At 42.3% G+C, this 24395-nt stretch overlaps 1 protein-coding gene across 4 annotated transcripts in view; it reads left to right on the plus strand.

Moving 5' to 3' along the window:
- ERBB4 (erb-b2 receptor tyrosine kinase 4) overlaps window positions 1–24395 on the plus strand; it is a 603712-nt gene that overhangs the window by 542835 nt on the left and 36482 nt on the right. The window lies entirely within an intron of this gene.

Genomic DNA, 24395 nt, shown 5'->3' on the forward strand with positions numbered 1-24395 from the left:
TCACTCAGTGGCCATTGTTAGCTATGCCATGGTTCATTGTGCCCTGTGCAGAGGCATCCAGCAGACAATTGCTGTGCAGCAACACACCTTTTCCTTTCTCTGTCATTACAAGTGTGAGCTCATCTTTGTCTTCTGCAGAGTTTTCTTCTATCCCTCTCTTTCTGAGGACACCTCGGTACTCCATATCAAAGACATACAATTGGTGTTTTGGGGGAATGTGATGATCCCTTGTACTCCTGCCCCTTGCACAGTGCATAGGGGAGCACCTGTGGTGTTTCTGTAGGTGGTGGTGGACGTGTAGTACCCAGAGCAGTTGCTCTGCTCCTTGGCCTGCCAGCTAAGGTGGGGGTTTTGGGGGACACAGTCCCCTTCAGCTGTGCTTGTGCTGTCTGAAGAGGCCACTCCCTGTAGGGCTGTGCCTACTGCTTGTGCTGGTTTCAGGCTGATTGAGCCAAGGTGGATGGAACAGTTTTAGGAAGGTGTTGGTTACTGTTCCTCAGACCTGAGAGAAATCTGGGAGCGTTTGTGTGAATCATACGGGTGTAACAAGTCACTGAAGGCAGGCTGGAGCCTCAGCCAGGGGGAAAGGCTAAGAGAATTGGGATTTTTCAGCTTAGAGAAGAGAAGGCTTCACAGTAACCTGATTGTGGCATTCCGGTACATGAATGGAGAAACATGGAGAGAGACTCTTTACAAAGGTCTGGAGTGACAGGACAAGGGGGAATGGCTTCACACTGACAGAGAGTAGGTTTAGATGAGATATGAAGAAAAAGTTCTTCCCTGTCATGAGGATGATGAGGCTCTGGCACAGGTTGCCCAGAGAAGCTGTGGATGCCCCATCCCTGGAAGTCTTCAAGGCCAGGTTGGATGAGGCTCTGAGAAACCTGGTCTAGTGGAAGGTGTTCCTGTCCACAGCAGGAGGATTGGAAAGAAATTATCTTTAAGGCCAACCCAAGCCTTCTATGATTCTATGACAAGACACAGAGCTGATCCAGAGGGAAACGTGCCCTGCTTCCTGCTGCACATGAGTGGTAGGGCTCCTCTCTGCCGGAGTGAGAAAATAATAGAGACAACTGAAAGCTCTGCTCTCAGTTTGCAAAGTCAAAAATGGCTACTTGGTGCTCATTGCTTCTCCACATCTCATTTCCTTTGGTCTGTAATCTGTGTTATCAATACCTGTTACTGCTCCTCTGTTTTCACTCCACAGATGCTGCAAGTGAAGTACAAAGTTTTGTGCTTTGAAGGTTGTCATATTTTTTTCTTTTTATGGGATGAAATGAATCTGCCAAATAAGAGTTAGCAAAGGGCCAGGTTCTCAGTTCTCTCTCTCCTTGGAAGTCTTTTTAGCAGAACAAACCAAGCATCATCTGCTCTGAAACAGTGGGGCGTAAAGAAAGGCTTTTGTAAGGAAAGCTGGGGTTACTGCAACCAAGGGCAGGGAAAGAGGAGGACAACCCCCCTGTGGGTGCTATGTGGAAATTAAGTAAAACCGCAGAAACAGGGAGCCTTTGGAATAGCTTGGCCAGCTGGAAAGCTTCAGAGCTCCTGGGTGCTGCCATCTACTGTGGAAACCTGGCCACAGCTGGAGCCGTGGTACATTCCTGCCTTCCAAACAGGGGAACCAAAATCGAATGTGCATTTCTCTGTGCGTGCCGTCTAAATAACAGCTCTGTTGGGTGAAGTACTGAAATAATTTCCCAGGCCAGCTGGTAGGAAATCATGGTTATAAGTCTATCAGGGAATTACAGTTTAATCGCAGCCTATAGTAGAAAGACTGCACTTCAGTTTAGTATTTTACGTGAAGGGCTGCTATTGAAAAAATGTTACTCCCACTTCAATAGATCTTTGCTGCCAACTGCAAGCAGTTTTGTCTCTGTTGAGCTGGCAGAGTTCATTGTTGACAGACTAAGAACTGGCATTAAAATGTGTGACAGTGCGTTAAGGAAAAACACTAAAGGGGATTTTAAAAACAGTCAAAGAGAGGCAGACAGAGGGGCAGGAGAAAGGAGAGCAGGCAGGAGAGCTGAATCCTGCCTTGGGGTGTGTGGTGGTAGGGAAGAGGGGAAGGAACCATGCTTTTTTTCCCTTTGGAGAAATGTTTTATAAGTGGCTTAGCAAACATTGATGGCATTCTTCTACCAGCCAGCCAGCAAATAACTTAAGCAAAGGAAGGGTACAGAGTGTCTCATGTGGGTCTCTCAAGCCCTGTGAGAACTGGTAAGTCTTTTTGTTTGCCTAATAACTGAAGTGATGACTTCTGCCAGTCATCCTAAGAAAACTCATGAGGCTTCTGAGGACCCCTCCCCACTAAATAGTGGCAATTACCATGGTCCCACTCAGAACCAGGGCAAGAGGAGAAGAGGGGGCGTTTGAGATGAATAAGTAATTCCTGGTATGTTACCTTTCCTGCTGACTTGCTCAGCCTTTAAATTCTCTGTTTCCGTGTCCATTTGTGAATGACAGTTCAAAACCAGAAAAGGAAAAAAACCACACCCACAAAAAAAAAAAAAAAAGGAAGGCGGAACACACAAAAAAATCCCCCACCCAATATTCTTCATGTTGGTGGAAATTGGTCATGAGCCCTGAGTTGCTAAATACAAAGAAAGAAAAACCTACTTTACAGGATAAAGACAAAAAGAAAGTCTATTATTCCTAACTTGCTGTACTTTAGTAAATATAGCATAAATAAGGCCATAGAAGGCTCTTCTGCTAATTTTCTCTGTGGCTCAGAAACCGAGGGCTGTTTGTAACTATGTCTCTAAAAGAAGTCTTTTTCTTTTGATATCTCAGGCTTCAGGGTTTCTGAAGTGGTCTCTCTTAAGTTTTGTTCCCTGAAAGCTTTCCCTGTTTATTTGTGAAGAGCCTTGCTGGATCTTGTGGAACAGGGTGCTCAAGGAAAGAGGTGAGCAGCTGTTCGAAACACAGGTGAGGAGGCAGAGTCAGCTCAGGGCCAGAACAGGGTATTTTTGTATTAATAAATTACTTCTCATGTAGTGTGGTGGTCTTGTTGTACAAACTCTCGCTTTTTCTGGTGAAAGTCTCTATACAAACTCCATTATCCATCTTCCCTGAAAAGTAATGTCCAGAAATTGGTCAGGGCTGCAGAATTTTGTTTTCTGTCCAGTAGGGAGTGGATTTTGTTCCATGATTTCAATTGATCTTGTATCCATGCTGGAATTACAGTTGCATGTCTTCTCTTTGAGTCTTGGAAGCTGGGTGTGATCAGCCTCTTTGACCATAGTATAACTACAGAGAACTGGAATCAGGATGGAGGGTAAAGTTTCAGCCAGGCAGTGGTCAGCCCTAGCAGAGCTCACGTTTCTGTAGGAATTGGGTTTTGTTAGAAAATTCCAGTTTCATGACGTGCTCTCTCTGGTCCTTCCTAGAAGATCCAACTGTGTTCCTACCAGGCTACTCTGAGGTGCTTCTGTGTGCATCTTCAGACTGTTAGTGATCTCCAGTTGGGCTTTAAGTAGAAACAGAAGTGGCTTGAGGTCTAATTGGGCTAATTGAAGCCAAAGGAGCTGTGGTACCACAGTGGTAACTGACAGACATGAGCAGTACCTGGAACTCTGATACCCGTCCAGTAGGGATTTAAGTTTCTTGATGCCCATCTTCCTGGAGTGTTTGCCAAAGGGATGGAGGCAGAGTATGGACAGTCCAAGTGCAGTTTGGATAGCCAGCACAGATGCCTAAAGCAGAGAAGATGCTTGTTCCCTTACACAGCAATTCTCACCAATGCTTTTCGTCACTGGAGGTACAGGCAGGCTTGATAAATTTTAAAAGGGGTAAAGCCCTGAGGTAAAATCCACTGCGACCTTGCCAGCAAGTATCCAGCAGCCATGCAGAATTTGAGGATTTTTTATTTTCAATCTGTCAAAGCTGGACCTGATAGTTATGCGGTATTTGAAGGTCTATATAAAACTATATTATGCTTCCTCTCAGCAGCTCTCTGTTTTTCTCACTTTACTCACTTTAATCCAAAGGTCATGGAGTTGAAAAGTTTTTATTGATTACAGGTCAGGTTCTCAAGAAATTTTCTGTATCACCATAAACATTTCGTATTTGCTTTTTTGCATCTGTGTGTGTATGAAAAAAATTACTCAGTGAGTTATTGGAATGGTCATTGTTGCTTCAGATATTACTGGTAGAATCAGTTAATCAGCACAGATACATGCAAGAAGCTTTTTCCTTTCTGTCTCCTGAAGAAGACTGTCCTGTATCTAATAATATGCCTGCTAGATCTTTCAGTAGTTGAACTGAGTATAATGTAACCAGGAACAAATAAAATGTCCAGGTGCAAGCAGTTGTTACTTGTAAAAATGGATAGTGGAAGAAAAATTTATTTCTTTTAATAGAAGCATCTGTTTCTCTGGTCAAGATTTTGCTTTAACTTTTGAATTAATTTTGCTCTAATTTATTAGTGGTATGTGTCCTAGTCACAGGGCCAGGACCAGTTTACCACTATACCAGTATAACCAAAACTGTGTATTCTACACCCTTTATGTCATCTCTGATGGACTGTTAATAAATGCACTGTTTGCAGCAGCTGCCCAGGGCACACCTGACACCTCAGGCTACAAGCTACCCCATGAGGCAGGGAATTGTTCTTTTGTCTTCCCACCAATGACTCAGCTGTGATAACTCCCCTCTGGGGAGGCATTAACACCTTCACACCCAGCCTGAGGGGTCATCTCTGCTCATGGGCCACAATGGACTGGCATAATAGGCAGCTGCAATGACCTAGACCATCAGAGATTCCAAAAATATGCCATGACTCACAGAGTTAAATCAGCCCTTGTGGAACTGCCTGCCCTGGGGGAGGTACTGGACATTCCCACCTGCACTTGAGCATATATAAAGTTTGGGGTTTGGGGACTTCTGGTACCACTCATCAGATCCAGAGGAGGACCAGAACTTCAACAGGACTGCAGCTGCCACTCTTGACAAGACTGCAGTAGAACTGCCACCATCATCTGGACCAACAGGTTTTCCTTTCCTTTCCTTTTCCTTTACATGCAGGGGGGCCACATGGTGCTCAGCACAGGGGCTAATGAACCCCTGTTCTGTTCTTGCCTCAGGGTGCTGGGTTATACATCTGTCTTTGGGGGTTAAAACCAGTTGGATTTTTTCTCTGTATCACTGTATTTATTGTCATCTTTTTAGTAAATTGTAACTCTGACTTGTAATCTCTCTTGAGCTGAGTTCATTTCTCCTGCTGGTTTACTTTTAAACCAGCATAGCATGAATGCTAATAAATTATTGTCCTCTTTGCTTCTATTGCAACTCTTTTACAATAGTCATGAATAAGCAGGAAATTTTGACCATTAACAAGATCCCTAGAGTTTCTTATCTGTCTAATCACATCTATTTCCCAGTATTGGAAGACTTAGTGGTTGGAAACAAATTAATTTGAGTCAGGTGTAGCTCTCAGATGGAAAGTTTCTGGGCTGGATTAGGAATAGATACCAAAATCTTTTCAGATTGCATCTTTACCTTGTGGGCTTGCATGTCAACTATGGTCATTCGTGTTACTTCTTCCAAAATTCAAAACCAGAGCAGTATTTATCAAAATCTCAACCCAGAGGAATTGTTAGATTTCACTGTAAAACTGTGGTTTACATTTAGATTTTTTTTTTTTTGCCTTAGCTTTTTTTGGCTAATTCTCACCACTTCAAAATATGAAATATCACAGTTTATGTCACAGATTCTGAAAATTAAAAAAAAAAAAGCTCTGTTTTTTCACAGTCCGATACATGTGTACAGTGCATTCATGCACATCATCCGAAGCTTCCTAAATTTCCTAGTTGACAGGCAAACTTATTATCTCTGAAGTGCCACATATGCATTTGCTGAACTTTAAATACTCCTTTTTGGATATGTGGACTTGCAGTTTCCAAGTTGTGGCAGTTGTCTCATGCTTCAGTTTGAGATCTAAAAGCCCTTGGGTCAAAATGCTCTTAATTAAGTCTGTTCATACCTTTCAAAATCCCATCCATCTTAGGTCTGTATTATTGTAGATATGCTCTGGGTTTATTGATTTGGCTTCTGTTGTGAAAGTAGCTGAAGAAACTGGCCCAAACTAGAACTGAGTCCAAGTTCACATCTTCATCAAAACTTTTCCCACATTGAAGAGCTCTTGGGATTAGAATCCCAGTTCATGCTCATTATAGAAATGGGTGTTTTCTACACTACTCAGAGCTGAAATTTCCCTGAAATTTGTCAAATTAAGGTAAAGGGAAAGTATTGTTAAGACAGTTTTAAGGGCTTCATTCTTCTGCAGGCAGATGTGATGCAGTGAATTTCAGTGGGTTTAGAGCAGCAGAAGAAAAAAATAATTTCCTACCAAATCTGATGTTTACCAGGATCTTACGTTAGCAACTGACTTGTCTGGTTTGTACTTTATACCTTTGCGCTAAGATTTGTATTTACAGTGTCATTATGCACAAAGTTTTCCAGAGAGAACTTTTTTTTTCCTTTCTCCTAATTAAAACAGTAGGAATTAATGATGAACTGGAGAGGCTTGCTGTTTCTGCAGTAATGAACTGAACTGCTTTCAGTGGCTGAGGAAGAAAAAGTTAATACAGTGATTATTTTGGTCTGAACCAAGTCCTGTCCTAAAAGATAAAAGTATTAAAATTGCATTAGACGTGTAAAAATTGCAACCCAGCACAGTAAACACATTGCAACTGTGTGAGTAGTATAACTTTGATTCTAATGCTCACTAATTGCAAGAGAAAACACGATAATTTCTTTCAAAATTAATCTTTTTCTGTCTCCTCATTTTTATCCGTTTTTCTCCTCACCTAGGAATGTTTAAATAAAAGTTACAGTTGCTTCTACTGGCTTTGCTGAACCACATCCCTCTGCCCCAAACAGCAAATTCTCCCCCTGCCTTTCATTTGCAGTTCTTCAGCTCTCAACCTTCCCAGAGGGACCAATGCCTCTCAGAGGGATAAGCAGGCTGAGAGCTTTCTGCAGTAGAAAGCCCAGCAGTGTGGCAGAACCAGGACTCTGGGTGCCCAGTGTAGGAGAGGGCACCGAATGTTTTGGAATTTGGAAGAACCCCTTTCCAGGGGCTGTGGTTGCCCTGCTTGTATCATCAGGGAATAACAGCTCACTGTGAAGTCTGGGTTCATGTTTGAGAAACCTTATAAGTGTTGGCAGCTCAGGCTGTTTGTATTTAACATTTTATCCCTTCCGTTTCTGCAAAGTGTTCATATCCCTCTCTCCTAAAAACAGTGTCTCCTGTTGTATCACAATGCCTTGGAACTGCAGGAACATGAAAAGATTAAATATCAGTAATTACTGACCTACCTGATCACCAAAAATTGAGATCTGTTATGTGTTTCTGTGAGCCTAGCAGGCGATAATGTGTTCCAAGATTTTCTTTAAGGACTTCTAGTTAATTTAGGAATACATGGAAAAGTCCTCCTTAATTGGAGACAGTCCTTGACTTCCCTCTGCTTTGGATCCAATGCAGAATCCATCATTCTCAGGTTTCCCTACAAGTCATGCTAAAAGTCCTGTTCTAGCTTTCTTTGTCCCTTTTCCTGCATATCATTGTGTAGCATCCCTTAGTCTGATTCAGACATCCAGTTGGCATTCAGGTAGTTCCCTTCTTTTTTTTTCACCCTACAGGAGACATCTGGGCTTCCTGACTGGGTTCCTGGAGATGGCCTCTCTTTTCCAGCCACCTGATCCATTCAGCAGACTGAATCCATTCTCACTCTCATACTGAACGAGAGCTGGTTTTCATTCCCACTCGGTCCCCTGTTGTTTCACACAACTCCCAGAATTGTATTATTCATTCTTCTTTGCCTCTGTTAATTCTCTCATAAGAAATGTGCAAAACCAACTTCCTACTTAAAATACACACACTGGGATGTTTCCAAAACATTTGGTGCTTGCTAGCCCAGCTGCTTATTGTGGTGTGCCTGTTGTTTGTTCAACACATACCGAGACTCTGCTGTTTGGGTGTTGAAAATACAAACATATACCTTGATATTGGTCTGGGATCATGTTTTTCTTGGCAGACGGCTGCCTAGCTTGGTGGGGCCAGGAGATATACATTATATAATGATAGTATGAATACTGTAGTATACATTATAATAGGTTTAAAAGATGAACTGAACTTTTAGACCTTTCAGGAAGAAGTTTGAGAGTCAGATGTTTGGGGAATGTCTTTCTCTAAGTCTTCTTGCACATCCACCCTGTTGCCCATGGTTGTGCTCTAGACCACTATTCCTCAGGATATTCTGAAGTCTCCAGCTCCAGTCAGACTCTGTGAGCTTTTCTGATTTCATTTAAAGCAAAATCAAAGAATGAGTGAGCCTGCATACAGGGTTAAAATATACTCTAATGTCTCAGAGGACAAAAAGCAAATAAGAACAGAACCCAGTAGGTATTTGTAATTTAATTTTTTTTTTTATTTAAGAAAGAGACTTTGGCCTTGATTTTTCAGTGTTTGAGGTTGGTATATTGTGTCTGTTATGTTGGCTGTAATTGAACTGCAGAGCAAGACATGAAATTTATCCGTATGACAAATGTATTGGTGAACCTCCCGGAGTACTGAGAGACTTCCTTCTATGACAGTCTGCTTTCTGGGGAATTACAGTGTTACTGCACTTACAGAAAAGATGGGAAAGATATCCCTGGCTTGCTGACCTGGATGTGCCAGCGTGGCACTATGCTGGTGGTCCCGTCTGTGGTATGAAGATGCTCTGGTATGGTCTCTCTCCTGAACAGTAGCTCACAGTTCAGCAGAAGCAGATGGTTTGCCATGCATAAAATAAGGCCCAAAGTGTATTTGTGTAGTTCAGGATTTTTCCCCCTCAGGACAGGGCTGGATGGTTACTTAAACCTCTTTTAAAAAATGGAAGGGAAGTTATTTTCCTGTAAAAGAAAGATATGTGTAAGGGCTTGAGTTTTCCTAGAACTTTTTGGACTTAGGTTGATTTTCTATGGAAATTAGCCTCACTGCAATCTCTGTGTCTGTCTTCAGTTTCCCTTGCAATAGCTTTTCAAAATGTTGGTTAAATTTATTCAGATTTGACAGGGGAGAAAAGGTCTCAAAGATATTATCTTTGTATGAGTTTCATAAAAATAGGAATCTAGGTAGATGAGACTGTGATTAATACTCCTGCTAAAGGAAAAAAAAGGCACTCTAGGTTCAACCATATTATTAAACAGCTGAGAGTCCATGCAGGAGACTGTCAGAGAAAACCTGCCTTCGGGCTGTCTTGGAGAGTCTTGCCTGCTCCTGTTTTCATTTCTTTTGCCACACAGATTGCCCAACATCCTCATGGTAAGAGCAGGAAAGTAAAATGAACCTTTTTTCCTGGAAGTACTTGTAGTAGGATTTAGAGCAGGATAGCAGTGCACCTGCAGCATCAGCATGCCACATCAGGACCTTCAGGGGGTTCAGTGTTGGAAAGTTATCTAATGCCCCCAAAACTATCTGACCTTCAGCCCTCTAACATTCACAGAGGGGTTTTGGTTGGTTTTGGCAGAGGTCCTTAAAGAGGAGTAAATTAGTCTATGGTAGGCTTTATGAAGCCTTTTTGTGGCTGGGGGTGTCATCACTGCTACAAGATAAGCTCCCCAGGTCAGAGCCCCGCAGCAGACAGGAAGCGGATACAGGAATGTCCAGGTCAGTGGGAACCTTTCACCTGCCTGTGGGACTCTGAAGTGCAGTAAACAGGCACTAAACAGGACTGACCAGCTTGGTCCAGATGCAGTGTCCTGGCTTGCTGCTGTGGTATTTCCAGCTTATGGCTTCTTCCATAGCTACATATGAGGCGAAAAGAGCTGTGCTGCATCTAACCTTGGCCTTTGCTCCATAGACAGCTTAGGCTTTCCTGAGACACATGACTCACCCTGCACTTCCAGCCTCAGTTAGTGAGGGAAAACTGGGCTTGGTTGTGTCCTTCCCATTCTTGAGCGCCTACTGTCCATAAGGGACCATAGCTATTATGACTTTGGGGCCAGGTAGTCTTCAGCCCCTTGTGAGTAATGTCAAGTGAAGCAATGTCACAGGCATTCCCACGTGAATGACTGATCTCTCAGTAGTTTTTCTGAAGAAATGGTCTCTCTGATCCCATTAGCAGTAGCTCTGTATCTGCCCTTTAGCAATTCAAGAAAAGATGATCCTGCATCCCATGGGTAGTGGTGTGCTGGTCTGCAGCTCCCCAGAGTAGGTGCAGGAAGCCCAAATTTTAATCTAGACAAGTGTGTGTAAATAGGGCTACATTCTTTCTTCTGTAGAACTTCATGGAATTTGTGATCAATGAGGCCCCCTGGAGCTCTTTAGAAAAGCAGTTTTGTGAGCAGTAGAGCTGCTGAGAGCTGGTTGCCTATGATTTATGTCTCATGATTAGGTTATCTGGAATTTAATATGTTCCTAGTGCTAGTTAAAATATCCTCAATAATATCTCCCTCTTACGTGGAGTCTCCAGTGCCTAAGGGAGACTGTGATCACAAAGCAGGAAAACTATTACAGCCTTTCTCCTGTCCTTGTCCACCTGCTTTCAGGAAACTCATAAGAATGCAAAACTTTTGAGGTGAGTGTAGTGCAGAATCAGGTTGAAAACACTCAAAAGCATCGAAAATTCTTAGAGAGGGACAGACAGAAAGATAAGTATGCACATGTCACAAGTGCATCATCCTGATTTCTTAGGGAGCTGAGCTAAAAATACATGAAGTGGCAAAAAAAGTAAATATCAATTCCAATGAGAACAGGGAATGGTCACATCTGAGCTCTTGTGATGTAAAAGAATTGCAGTCTTTGTATCCCAGTTCAGCCCACTGGTGTGACTCTTAGCAGATGCAGTACAGAAGCTCTTAGTTCCATTCATTCTGTATATGCTTGGCTAGAAATTTATAAATGAATTGTAATATTTCTAGAATCTGGGGTTGGAGGTGCTGTGTGTGCTGTTGTGCTAAACATACTTTTAGAATGGTGTGATTTGGGAAAGTTGTGCAAGTTTTCTGGAGAGGCAGAGCCAGAATTACGTCTGGGTGTCCTATGTTCTAGTAATAATATCACAGGCAAGAAGCTGGTTCGTGGTGTCCATATGTGATCCCAGGCATCCTCATCCATCTCAGTGCCTCTGGAAAGAAGCCCTTTCCATCACAGTCTGTACCACTTGCTCAATGGGCAGCTTTTATTGACGTGATTGTTTTATGCTGTCCCCAGAGAAGCTTGATTCTCCCTGCCTTGCTCCTGAAGAACCTTTCCTGTAAAGACCTTTTCAAAGGTATTTCTGTAGGGGGGTCATGTTGTGCCTGTGCCTGTGTTTTAATCAGTGTGTTTCAGTCAAGGTAGAGAAATATTTTGAGCCTGCTGCCAGTTAGTTTTAATTGAAGAGCAGGGGGAAAAGCATGATTGGGTCCTTGGGGAAATGGTGAGTTTCTACAGCTGAGCCTTTGAAATAGCTCGACTGTTTTAAAGAGAAAGGAAAGAACTGTGAATGAAGCAGCCCAGAGATGGAGGAACAGCTGAAAAATGCTAGCCAAGAGAGTGTGGAAACTGTGCTTGGAGATTTCTCATATGTTTGGATCTGATCCAAATGAACCAAAATCAACACGAGACTTTTCTACCCACTGCATGATTTTACTATTAGCAGACACTTTTAGGAATCTTCTCATTCAATACTAAGAAGACAGTTCCTGTATCTATAGGGCAGTTTGTCAAAAGCAACTGTGGCTATATTGTACACTGGCAGTCCTGGAGCAATAGTCTCAAGCATGAAAATGCTGACACAGAACTGCAGGAAGAACAGGGACAGCTTTTTAAGCAGGGTGTTAGTGGCTGGTCCCCAGGTCTTGGTCACAGGCTAGAGGAAGAGGTTGAATCCTGTTAAAAGGCCTTTTGACTACTCTGAGCGAAGTCTCCATATGTATTCCATAGCCAGGGCTATCAGTGTGACATTGTAAATCATAGTAAAATTCATGGCTGTAGAGCTGAGAGGCAAAAAGCCAGTGGTCATAGGTGGGGAGAAAGTTCAAGTGTGAGTCTTCTCAAAGAAGACTTGGGATTTTAGAGGAGGCCAGGGCTGTTAGGTTTCCTCCACTTCCCCTGTGAATTACTTTGCCAATGGTTAAAATCCCTTTCAACCTGATTTGCATGTTGCAGCTGCATGCTGTGCAGTAGCAGCAGCAGCACCACTAACCCAAGGCTTGAACCTGTCTCAGTTGTAATTAATGAAAAAACTCCCTTTAAGTTCAGAAAATCAGGAATTGAGTCTTAAGACACTTGAAATGTTACCATCATTGGAAATACACCTGCCCTGATTCCTCTTTGTTCTACTCAGGTCACCTGCTTCAGCTCAGCAGCTCTTAAAATTTCCAATATATTCACCACCCACATGCTCAGATCTTGAGATGTCAAAGTCATGAGTTGTGTTTTTTTTTCTGTTTGAATAAATCATGGCATCCCTGGCTCCGGAGACAGCCTGACAAAAATGTAGCTGTAACTGAAGTATTTACTGTATCTGGAAAGTGTACAGAGATCAATTAAAACAGCCAGTTCTTGCTCACTGGGAAGTTTCTCAGATTTGGGAAATAAAACCTCCAGGACTGTGCTCCACCCTAAAAGTAAATGGATTTCAAAAGCTTGAGCAAAACCACGTTCAGGTATTTCTGGAATATATAGAAAAAGAAGACATCAGTTTTGTTTTGAGGCCATGATAAAGGTTTCTTTTTAAGCATTTACAACTTCAGAACTAGTTTCTCCCCCGTGTAGGATTGTGATCCCTTGGTAGAACTGTAGAACCACTTTAAAGGAAGAGTGAACCAATACATAACACAAACTATTACTGCAGTCAGTGCTCCATAATTATCTGAGTCCTGTAATTCTACCTAAAGGGTAGAATTATACTTTATTTTCTGTGAGTAGTCTGTAAGAGAGTAATGCAAGGGCTTGTTGAAACTTGCTTTTGGAAGCACTATCCCCACATCTCCACGGAGTCGGTGTTACTGTCTAGATAGGGCTGAGCTGGGGGACAGAGAAGCAGAGGAGGGGATAGACCATGCACCCCAGTGCAGTGGGCAGTGCTCAGTTGTCCTCCCCTTTGCCAGGGCACAGTCCCTGGCTGTTGTTTCCATTCTCTCAAGGAGCATATGGACCTTTTATATATTCTTGGATAATTTATCTGTGTTATAAACATCCTCCCCAGCATCGTGGAGTGAAAAGGAAAAGGTGGCAGGGTGTATTTAATGATACCCACACACACACTGAAGGCAGGGAACTGGTGGGACACAGTGGCAGTTTGACTCACGCTGTGTGGGCTCTCACTGTCAACACAGCGATGCTCTGAACCATTAATAATAATGTGACGTTTTAGCTGGGGGGAAATAAGAGTCTCTTGAAACCACATTTCTGTCTTCCACTCACCCCACTCCAGCACTCATCTGGATTTATTGAATAAGGTTAATGGATTATTTAGCAGGTTTCTCCAGCCATTATCGGTGAGCACACTCTGTTTATGTGGCTGGCCTCTCCTGTTCTGTCAGCTGTCATAAGCTTCTCAATTAGAAAAGGGGGGAAAAAAATGAAATAGGTAACTATGGTTACCTGTGATGTGGGTTTTTAAGAAGTGCTCAGAAACGTAGTGGCAACAGTTTGGAAGTTCAAACCTTTAATTTATTCAAGGAGTCTCTTGAATCAGAGTACTGAAAGCATTTGAAATAAATTCAGAACAGTTTCTGTTGTAGAACAATATTGCAGTTCAAAGCAGAAGCCATTGTACAGACCAACTGCTTGCTCTGCTTATGTGAGAAAATAGTAGCAGGAGAGGGTAAATATACCCTTGTTCCATTTTTTCCTTCAGAGTCCAGTGGCCCTCACTATGGAATAGCTTGTGAAGGCAGTGGTTTCTAGGAGAAGGAGCACTTTCATTGTCCTGTTGTTTTCCTATTTACACTGAAATGATGATTTTAAAAGTGGTCATACAGAGCCCTGAAGCTGTGTGTGCTTCAGAGGCATCTTTCAAATAAAGGTGCCTAGCTCAGAAATTCAGCACCAATTATGCTGTTTGCTGAGAAAAGAAAAATAAAATCCTCCACGCTTAATTTAATGAGAACACAGGATAATGCTATCAGCTTTTAATTGGACAAAAAGCGCCCTTTTTTTCCTGTGTCTTGAGGTCAAAAATTTCACCCTTTAACTGTTTCAGGCAGATCAGTGGAATTACATACATATTTGCCTTTTGCGAAGCAGGGAGCTGCTCTGGGCTTTTCCTGGGGGATTTTCATCTGAACACACAAGATAGTACCACCACAGTGCTTCCTGTCTGCTCTGTGGGCACTGCCCAAGAGAAGGGGAGATTAAGTTCAGCTGTCCAAACACACTGTCTCATCTGAACCAGGCAAGTACACAGAGTACAGGAAAGACCTGTTTTGTCACATATTATGTTATCATAACATGCAGCAATATAAAGTGAACACTGGAAAACCTTGCATCCAGTGCATGATATGTCAGTTCATCTGCACACTTCCAGTGGAAAATTATCTGCTACCGGGTCAGTACTCATTTCTAAAGAAAGCTGTCTGAAAAAAAAGAGAGTTTGTAACTTGAGGGAAGATATTGGACTTATCCCCGTGTTAGATGTTTGCTGCATCCCATCTTCACACAGGTGATTTTGCTTTGCCATAAGACCATTTTCTAGAAGGCCAGCACAGTAACTCTGAAGCCTCTATATGTTTACCCAAATTCCTCCTGTTTAGCTGTCTTTCAAAATAGCATGCAATTTGTTAAAGATGCATAAATTTGGGAATATTGATGTTCAGTCAGATGCAGGGCATAGCCAAGCAAGGGTACTTATGGAATGGTTTGGAGTACTGGAGAATTTCCAGTGTGTTTGCACTGGGGCTGTGTTCATTCTGAACCTGAGGGAAGGCTGTGCTTGTATCTGTTAATCTGGAGGTTCCTTATTAATAGGCTGCACACTTCATTGATTTTTAATTAATTTCTGAAGAGACATAGAGGATAAGTGCTGCAGCCCACAGACATCTCTGTACTTATTGCAGTCCACATCTCTATTGATTGCCTGCCTAAGGAGCAGAAGTAATCCATTTTAAATACACTTTCTTGGAGAGAGTGAATGCACTGCACAATATACTCTCTGGGTTGTAATTGCATTGGCAAGAGGTCAGTGGCTGGGGTGAGGAAGAAGTAGTCCGTTGTTCAAATATGCTGCTGCCCTCTGAGCAGGAAAGCCGAATGATCTCCCTGGTGGACAGTTTGGACCTATAGAGTTGCACTGGGAAGTCCTTTATAGGATGCATTTAACCTGCCTGCCTCTTCAGAGGAAGGACCTGGAGCTGGTCTAACTGCAGCAATTAATCTAAGGGGAAAGAATAGCGTTCAAAAAGCCTGTACAAATTGATACCTCTCTCTTTGGTTGCCACTTTGACAAGCATCAAACACTTTCTAGGGGGATGTGATCCACTGGGAGCTGAAACCTGAAGTCTCTGAGCACTTCCCAAATCAGAGGACAGGTATGTTCCTCCTGCTGGCATGTGTAGCACAGATTACTATGATTTGCTTTTGAAACAGCAATTCACAGCCTTTGCCATAAGGACTGTGTTCCTGCCAGCCTCTTAACTGTAGTTACTTTGCAATGAGTGTTTATTGCCCAGCAAGGAGACTTTTGCAGTAATAAATTTGTTATTTAGGCAGTTCTTATTTAAAAGCTTCTTTCACAGAAAAAAGCGTTAACAACAGGTAGCTGTGGTTGCAGCCAAAACTGCACTAAGTGTTTCTGTGCTTTCTGGACAGAGGTGAGTTGTGACAGCATTAGTGGGCACAGCAGGTGGGAAATCCTGGCTGGAAGAGCCCAGGCCCTGTGGTACGTCTGGGGAAGGGCATCCCTGCAGTGGAAATGAACCTGGACAGTCAGGCTTTTTCTTAGGCAGGGACCTCAGCAGATTTCTGCCTTGCTTTTTTCTCCTCCCATGTGGGGCAGTGCATCCAAAGGACAGTCTCCTGGAAACACCTGGCTGGTTTGTGTGCTCGCCTTCAGCAGCCCTTGTGAGCAGCAGATACTGCAGTGCTTGCGGGGAGGCATCGGATGTGAAGTATTTTATCAAAGTGTTGGGGGTGACCCTTTACCCATGAGTCCCTGACTTTATTAAAGTTTTTCCTATTACAGCTCTGGGTCTTGTTCAGTAACTGAAGGATCAGAAACTCTCTGGGTGTGTCTCTGGCTGCAGCTTATGTTTGTGCATTGCATCTGTGGTGGCATAGTGAGGGTATGACAGGGGCTGCAAAGCTGTCTCCAGGTTACTGAGGCCTTACTGCTGATACACTTATTATAAGCACAGATAGAAGGTACAATTTCTCTCTCTTCTTTGGGCTGCAGTACCCTAAGCTGATCTGTGATTTTCTTCAGAGCTAATAGGACAACATTCCTGTCCTTTTGAGCACTTTGGGAATAGGGACAGTAATGTAGCCTGTGTCCACACAGTCCAGAAGGCTGGAATACCTGGCCCAGGTGAAGTGGTAACACAGTATGACCCAGTATGACCCAGTTTGCCCATTCAAGCACTAGAGCTGGCATAGGAGAGCACCTTGCACCCAGCTGTCTTAAGAAAACACTGTGGCAATAGTCTTGAGTTAATTGCAAAGTGGAGATTAGATACAACTCCACAGCTCCCTCCCAAAGGAATGTCATGCTTAGAAATTAACTTTACAGCAGCTACACAGATGTGGCTGTAGGCAGGACCAGAGCTTGGAGCCACATGCAGTATGGCCAACATTGAAATACCTGTTTTGCATCTCATTGCTTATGCTGCTTTATGTAACAGCTTTCGTCAGATGAACATGAAGTGCTTCACAGACTCTTTATGTTCAGCACCAGCTAATCTAGATAGCTGCATTATTTGAGGGAACCTGGGAGACAACTCGTATTTTCTGCAGGAGTTCAGACAGAGGACATGTTTGATGATGACAGTGGAACAAACGCCCCTTCTGGTATTGCCAGAGGAGCTTCAGCACCTACTTAGGATAGATAGCTTCATTATAAGGACCCCACAAGCTCAGAATTGAGAACCAATCAGTTCAGCAGTGACCCACTTATCTGTGCTGTGAAGGGGTGAGATGACACCAGACCCATCAAAATGTCTGTTCAGTCCAGTCAGTTAAGTATTGAAATGTCATGTGCTTATGAAATTACTTCTCCTCCTATTTCTTTCTACTTTTTCTCCCTTTATGAATCACCTGTCATTTTGGAGTAGCCTGCATTTTTCCTGTAATTCTAATCTAATTTTGTCCCATGGCCTCTTTCCCTTCACTTTTGCTTCCCAAGTTTGTTTTGACCTGTTATGCTTCAGCATCTTTTTTTATTTTGTGTCTTGGGCCATAGCTTAACAGTGCAGTAAATCAGGCTTTAGGACTCCTATTTCTTGAACAAATATACTGCAGCAGCCACATGATGCAGAGCAGAGATCTCACACTGACTTCTTTTTATCCAGACTCGCTCTTTTGATGGGTAACTGGCATGTTTATATTGCCACAGCTAGTGTGTGTCCTCCTGTGGTTGGTACAAAGCCAGCTCATCCCTATTTTGTGCTTCAGCTGAGTCAGCCAATGTGCAATCACACTCCCATATGTGAGCAGACAGAATTTGTACTTCTGGGTGATCCACAAGTGGAGAGATGTAAGACCTACCCATGTGCAAAATGTCACCACTCTTTTCACAGCAGAGCTAGCTTGAGTTACCCATGTGGGAGTTGCATTGCTGCTGGTTATCTTTCCATAGGGGTAGAAATCCAGCTGTACTGGGATCCTGTCTCTTATGTCAGGTATAGATAGTCTTGGTCTTGCTTCTGTGTGCTCTGAGCTGTTTAGTCCAAAAACATATGGCAATGTCACAGAAGGACTGTGAAGAAAGGGATATATCAGCAGGCACGAATGCACAGCATCCACTCTGCTGATGTCACACACACATATTGAGTGCAGGTCTAGCAACGTTTCAGTCCTCTGGTCGTGCTTAGGTGGACGTAACCTGTGAGCTGTAGGAAAATCCAGATACTTATATCAAATTTCTGTCCTAAGGCTGCATCTGAAGATGGCCATCTTGAGATAAAAGCACTTTTACCACAAGATGCGGCTTGTTACATATGAATAGCACATTGCTTCAGACTTAAGCTGTAGAGAAGTGAAACCTTGAGAGAGCTTATCAAGTGAGCAGGAGATGGGAAGAAATACAAGCGTATGACATAAGCTTTCTTTGTCTGCCCTTTACCAAAAAGAGAGAGATTAACTTACCCCTTATAAACGGGAGCTAATTGAACTCCTAAATACTGGGAATTACACCACAGCCCTGAATGCAGGACTGTGTGTCCCTTGCCAGCTTTACTAGAGTTAGCAGACATTTTCAGGAACCCTTGGCAGCTCACCTGGTGGAGGTGTGCATAGCACAAAGTGTGAGTCCCCAGCTCGGTCTGGTGCCAGCTCTGGACCAAAATAGAGAGCATCCTTCACTTTCCCTTGGCTATGAGGGTGACCTCCAGTCCCAGCTCCCAGGCAGACCTACGTGGCACATCACACCTCTGCAGCTGAGTCAGTGTATTTCAGAGCAGTGTCAGTTTTTCCCTCCCACAGCCATCTCTGGAGTAACAGCTACCTGGATGAATCCGGTTGCTCCTGACAACAAAGGGCACCGTGTTTTCCTTGAAAGTCTATTTAGCCCCAGGTAAAATTACACTTTTTCCATGGAGTATGTGGGGGAAGAGATGATCATTTGAGGCTTTCTGCAGTGATTCACATTATTAAGCTAGCCTCAAGTTATGAGGATAGTAATAGAGCAGTCTCCAAGGCTGCAGACTAATGTCCATGAGATTTGAGTTGGACTTGAAATTTTCTTTCTTCCTGTACCTGTTTGATGAATCTGCCGTGTGTGCTGGCTTTGGTGGGTGGAAGTTATTATCAAAGAAAGACAGGCAGCTTTTAATTCCTGGGTGGAATAAGATCAACATGCCCTCAGTTTAGGGAAATACTTATATATATATTATAGAAAACAACAAAAGGTCTCACTGAGAAAAAAGCGTTTGTAGTGGTTTTGCTGTGCACTGGTACTGCTAAAGTTCTTTGGGCGGGTGAAGGTTTTTATAGTTACTTTTTTAATTTGAATTGTCTTGCATCATGCAAGATCAAAGACATATGTTAAATTTTAGTTAGTGATTAAACACACTTCAGTTCATCTTTAGTAATTATCCCAAAAGGACTTTGTATTTAATGACTTACATACCTATTTGAATTCTGTCCTGAGCAGTGAATACCTTTTTTCTGGAAATGAAGTACAGGCACCTGATGGAAAGAGCTTTCAGGCAAGACTCATGTAGTTCAAAGAAATGGACGTTCCCTGAGTGGCAGCTGCCACCTTTGAACCAATCCAGAAGCATCTTCAGCAGGGAGGTGGGACTCTGAAAAGTCAAAAAAAGTGATGGAAATCAAATTACAGCATCTGAAATAGTCTGTGCTTGTAACTCTTACACTCTGCTTGTAACTCTTACACAAATGAAAGCTGTGCTCAAATGCTGCCCCCAGAAACTGGGAGACAAATTACAGCAGCAGAAAGTAACACTGGTAATAACAAAGTAAGAAAACAGCAAATTGTGGCCACAACTTAAAGGCAGGATATCTCAGAGGACAAACTTGTGACTTGCCAGAAAAGCTTCATTTTCCTTTTTAAAAAAATCCCTTTATTCTCCTATTTCCACCACCATCCTGACTTTGGTGATACTCCTCTGTAGATATCTGCAGCACTGAAAGTCCTAATGCTTTATGAACCTAATGTTATATTTTCTACCACAGTTCAGAACTTGGAGCTATCAGAAAGTTGTCCCATTTGACACAAAGTCTTCTTTCCATTGTCCCACTTCAGTTTGTTGCCAGCATGTTATCTCATTTTTGGATCTGACATTTTTCTTATAAAAAGAGAATGAACATACTTGACTGTGGCTGAAGTGACCATTCCAAATCTGTCTATCCACCATACCTGAGACTTCATAAACGCTCCATAATACAACTGGGAAAGACTTTCTTCTTTCATAGCTCTTAATTACTAACTTTTAGTCTATTCAACAAGGTAGTTTTTGTTCTCTGTTACTCCTACCCAGCTCCAAAAGTAAACTGATGAGAGCAGGATTCACCTCAGCAAGTAAAACCGGTGATTCCCACTCCCACCCCCAGCTGTGAAAGACAAAGGGCTATTCCTCACTCATCCTGAGGTTCCAAAGGGACTTGCTCAACTTATCTGTGTTATACCTGTTTGCAGGGGATGTTTGACTTTTTAATAGCATTGGGCTCTGATTCAGAGAGTGATTTTAGTGTTGAGGGATCCTAGCAGTAATTGCATTTCTAATGACATTCCCTCTGAGGAGCCTCTGTCGTGACTGTGATGAGGAAGTATCAGTGATGGGTAGGTCATGGCTAATTCTTGTGTCCATGTGAGATTAATTGAGGCTCGAGATAATGGGACAACTGACCATTAATGGCTTGATGTCAAACCTCCCTCTCAGTGATTTCAGCACGTAAGGCCCGCCCATATTCTGGATATTCTAATGCGTGTACTAAAGTGTGGGGTTTCATATTATCATGACATTTTATACTTTGATAATTTTATGGGAACAGCATAGCTCTGATTTGGACAAGCCCTGGTGTTTTATTTCCCCAACCTCACAGATCACACCTCAGATGACACACGTAGTGTCTATTGGGTCAGGCTTTAGAGCAGCATTTTTACAAACAGATCTCTTTCCATTGTTGCAGACAAGGGTCACTCGTAATTTTGTCTTGTAACTCTCTTAAAATGTCCTCTTGGTGTTCTCTCATGAGCTTTTGGGGTGGTGATGGTACCAGCCGTGTCATACAGAGAGTATTTTTTATTATACTTCTGTGTCATATTAAAAGATTAGAGATGCATACAGAGCTTTTTTTCCTGCCAGCTTTAAAGCTGTCTTCAAGTGATGGTTTTTGGCATAGTATATGTTTAGACAGTATGGCACAGTGAGTACTGCAGGATTCCCATTTTTAGATTCCTTTTCTTCTGCTTGTATAGTCTCATTTTATTGAAAATATATACATATACTGAAAATATATGCATATCTTTTCATTTATACTTCTGCCACCTACCTTTAAAACTTGTTGATTAGGTATCAGGAAAATCGAACATGTTTACACTGGGTATTCCTATGAGGATTTACATTCCTGCAGGTCATGGACTCTGCAGAGGATTTTGTAGCTGTCAACCCTACATCATCTGTTTTTAGCTTTGCAGATAGCACAGGTGGGAAAAAGCCCTGCGAAGCTTGTTTGACAGAGATGAAGTAAACTGTAAGTACACTGATACACAGACTGCTATTTCTACCCTCTTTCTGGATATAAAAGAAAACCAGATGTGATATTGGTGAGGAGCAATATTTAGGCCGGTGATTACACATCTTTATCGTTTTTAAGAGAGTGTGAGTTTAGGTTGAATGAAATAGAATCTTACTAAGACAATATTAAATAGTAGCACAAGATAGAAATAAATGAAAATGAATGAGTAGAATAAACAGTGTAATATCCTAAATTGTTAACCTGCATGTTTAAAAATAGTTGGAAATTAGATGTGTAAAGAAGGTAAGATAAGACCAAGGAGGCATGGTTAAGAATTTGCTTGTTTAACTCTTTCAATGAAGGATGTTTTTGGACACCTTAGCATCTGTTCCTGCCATCATTAGCTAAAGACAGGAGGCCAAAGCCTCAGTACAGGTTATGTTCTTAACAAGAAAGAAATTCTATTTCTTCATTTCTGTTAAAAGAAATTTTCAATATCTTCATATCATTTCAGTGCTGATAGGTGCAAGTGAATCTGTTAAAAATTATAATTTTATTTGGGCCAGATGTATTCTGATGCCAGCAGAAATCTCTCATCAAATTCTCTGGCTTCTTGTGCCCTCATCAGATCCTGCCCACAAAGATCTATTTGTAGGTTTGGACGTTTCTTTTCTCCCCCCCCCCCATTATTTTGAGGATTGAGAATTTTGACCATATAAGGATGGTGGAAGTTAACTCCATGATGCTTTAGGAGGACTTGTGTTCATTCTAAAAATTTGAGATATTTCCTAAACTAGGTAGAAAAGAGATGTCAGCAGCACCTTGAGAGATTTTGTTCAGGGAGGAGCTCTTCTGCAGCGAAAGATGCAAGACTGAAGAGAGATGAGATGCTTAATCCCATGAAAGGTGGAGGAAGAGATTGTGAGAGGTGTCTGGGAGAAGCACAAGGCTGCAATCCTGGCTTCAGGGGCAGAACTTTCAGGAACTGCAAAAACCCAGCATAATTTTAGGGAGGGACATGAGACTGGGAGTTTGCTGAAGTCCACCTAATTCCCAGAGTACTTGTTGTGAGTAATATTGATGCTGCCTTGAAGCCCTTTCTGGTTATTGTTCCGTGTTAGAGATATATGATTTCCCAATCTATCTGACTTTTATGGGACCATTTTGGGGGTGATTTTCCTCTATTACACAGTGCCATTGCTATTGCCCATGTTGTCTTTTTCTGGTTCAGTTTCTTCAGATGGTGATTCTTGTGCTAAGTAATGGTGCCTCTGATTTCATGATGTGTTTGTTGTGTGACTCACAATTGTTTAATCCATGAGATTTATTTGTCCCTTTTCTATGGGGTTTAATTTTATGTCAGAAAACATTATGCCTTCAAAGACATACAGTTCTGATAGTCAAAAGCCAAAAGTATTGATTTGCAATTGGCAGGAGGGTGTGTTTGCTTCAACTAGCAGTGCTTCTAAAGAATAATTCCATTTGCTTTATGCCAAAGAATTCCTGTGTCCACTTTCAAACCACCTTCATGTTGACTGCATGAGATAGTGTTTATGCCAAACAGTCTCCCGCATATTTTCAAAGCTTTTCATTGTGTTTGCACTGAAATTTTCCTCCTAAATCCCACAGCAGTTTTAGGGCTCCATTTGATGCTTTTTGTAAAGACATCCACTTCGATTGAATCATAATTGGAAGGGATCTTTAAGACCATCTCGTTCCAACTCCCTGCCAAGGGCGGGAACACCGTCCACTAGTCCAGGTTGCTCAGAGCTCCATCCAGCCTGGCCTTAAACACTTGCAGGGATGGGGCATCAACAGAGGCAACCTGTTTCAGTGCCTCACCACCTTCACAGGGAAGAATTTCTTCCTGATGTCTAATCTAAACCTACCCTTTTTAGTTTAGAGTCATTATGCCTTGTCCTTGTAAAATGTCCTACATGTCCTTGTAAAAAGTTCCTCTCCAGCTCTCTTATAGACCCTTCAGAAGTTTCTGTAAGGTCACCCCAGAGGCTTCTCTTCTCTAGGCTGAAAAATCCCAATTCTCTCAGCCTTCTGCTGTAGGAGAGATGCTCAATCCATTTAATCCTCTCGGTGGCCTCCTCTGGACTCGTTCCAACAGCTCCTGTGCTGGAGAACCCAGAGCTGGAGACAGAACTGCAGGTGGGGTCTCACCAGGGTGGGGTAGAGTGGCAGAATCTCCCTTGACCTGCTGCCCACTTTCTGTCACCAAAGGGCTGCATTCTGATCGTGAGGGGTAGTTTGCATGGGGATAAGTATGTGTGAACTTCTTAGGCTATGAAGAGGAATAAAATCTGGACTATGTCTCTGAGTAATCTGGTTGTTTTAATCGCTATGTGTGGGTCTCTGAATCATCTGTATTATAAGATAATATGATCTCTTTGGTATTCAGCAATGATTTTTTAAAAATTACCATATATATTATACAGAGCTAATATATTAAGAGATACCTTAAGGGTAATTATCAAGTGTGTAATTTCATCTGTAGGTTCTTATAATGATGGTTAATGTCATAAATGCCTTTTAATGAAATTATAGGCTTGTAACCCTGCCCAGCTATCCTTTGTGTGTCAAATAATTAATAAGACTAAGCTTTGGTGTTGTCTCAGTGTCACAAAGCATCATGTAAACTTCTGTACTGATGGTGGATGGTTAGTCTCCCACCAGAATAAGAATAAGGTTAAGACTGGGAAACTTGAGTATATGTTACCTTATCTGTAAAGGCAGCTGGATGAGCTTGTTAACAAAAGTACTTCTAACAGAATATATATGCTCATAAAAAAATGGCCATTGATCTAGTGTCTTATTATAGTACTACAGGCAGTATTGTAAGGGAGTGAAGAAGCAAGGGCGTTTCAGCACTTGGAATAAAAAATTGTTTTTCATCTGAGGGCAGTGAAAATTTGCATCCTACTTAAAACCATTTGGAGATGGACAAGAACCTTCATCTTGAATTGAAGACACTTGCTTGGAACATTACAGAGCTGGGATTGTTTCCCAGTCTGGCCTAATTTCTGTGGGGCTTTGGCTTAATTGATAATTGATTATGGTC

This window comes from Manacus candei, unplaced genomic scaffold (genome assembly GCF_025592945.1).
Source record: "Manacus candei isolate 608988 ecotype Guabito, Panama unplaced genomic scaffold, ASM2559294v1 h1tg000023l, whole genome shotgun sequence".
Lineage (NCBI taxonomy): Eukaryota > Metazoa > Chordata > Aves > Passeriformes > Pipridae > Manacus > Manacus candei.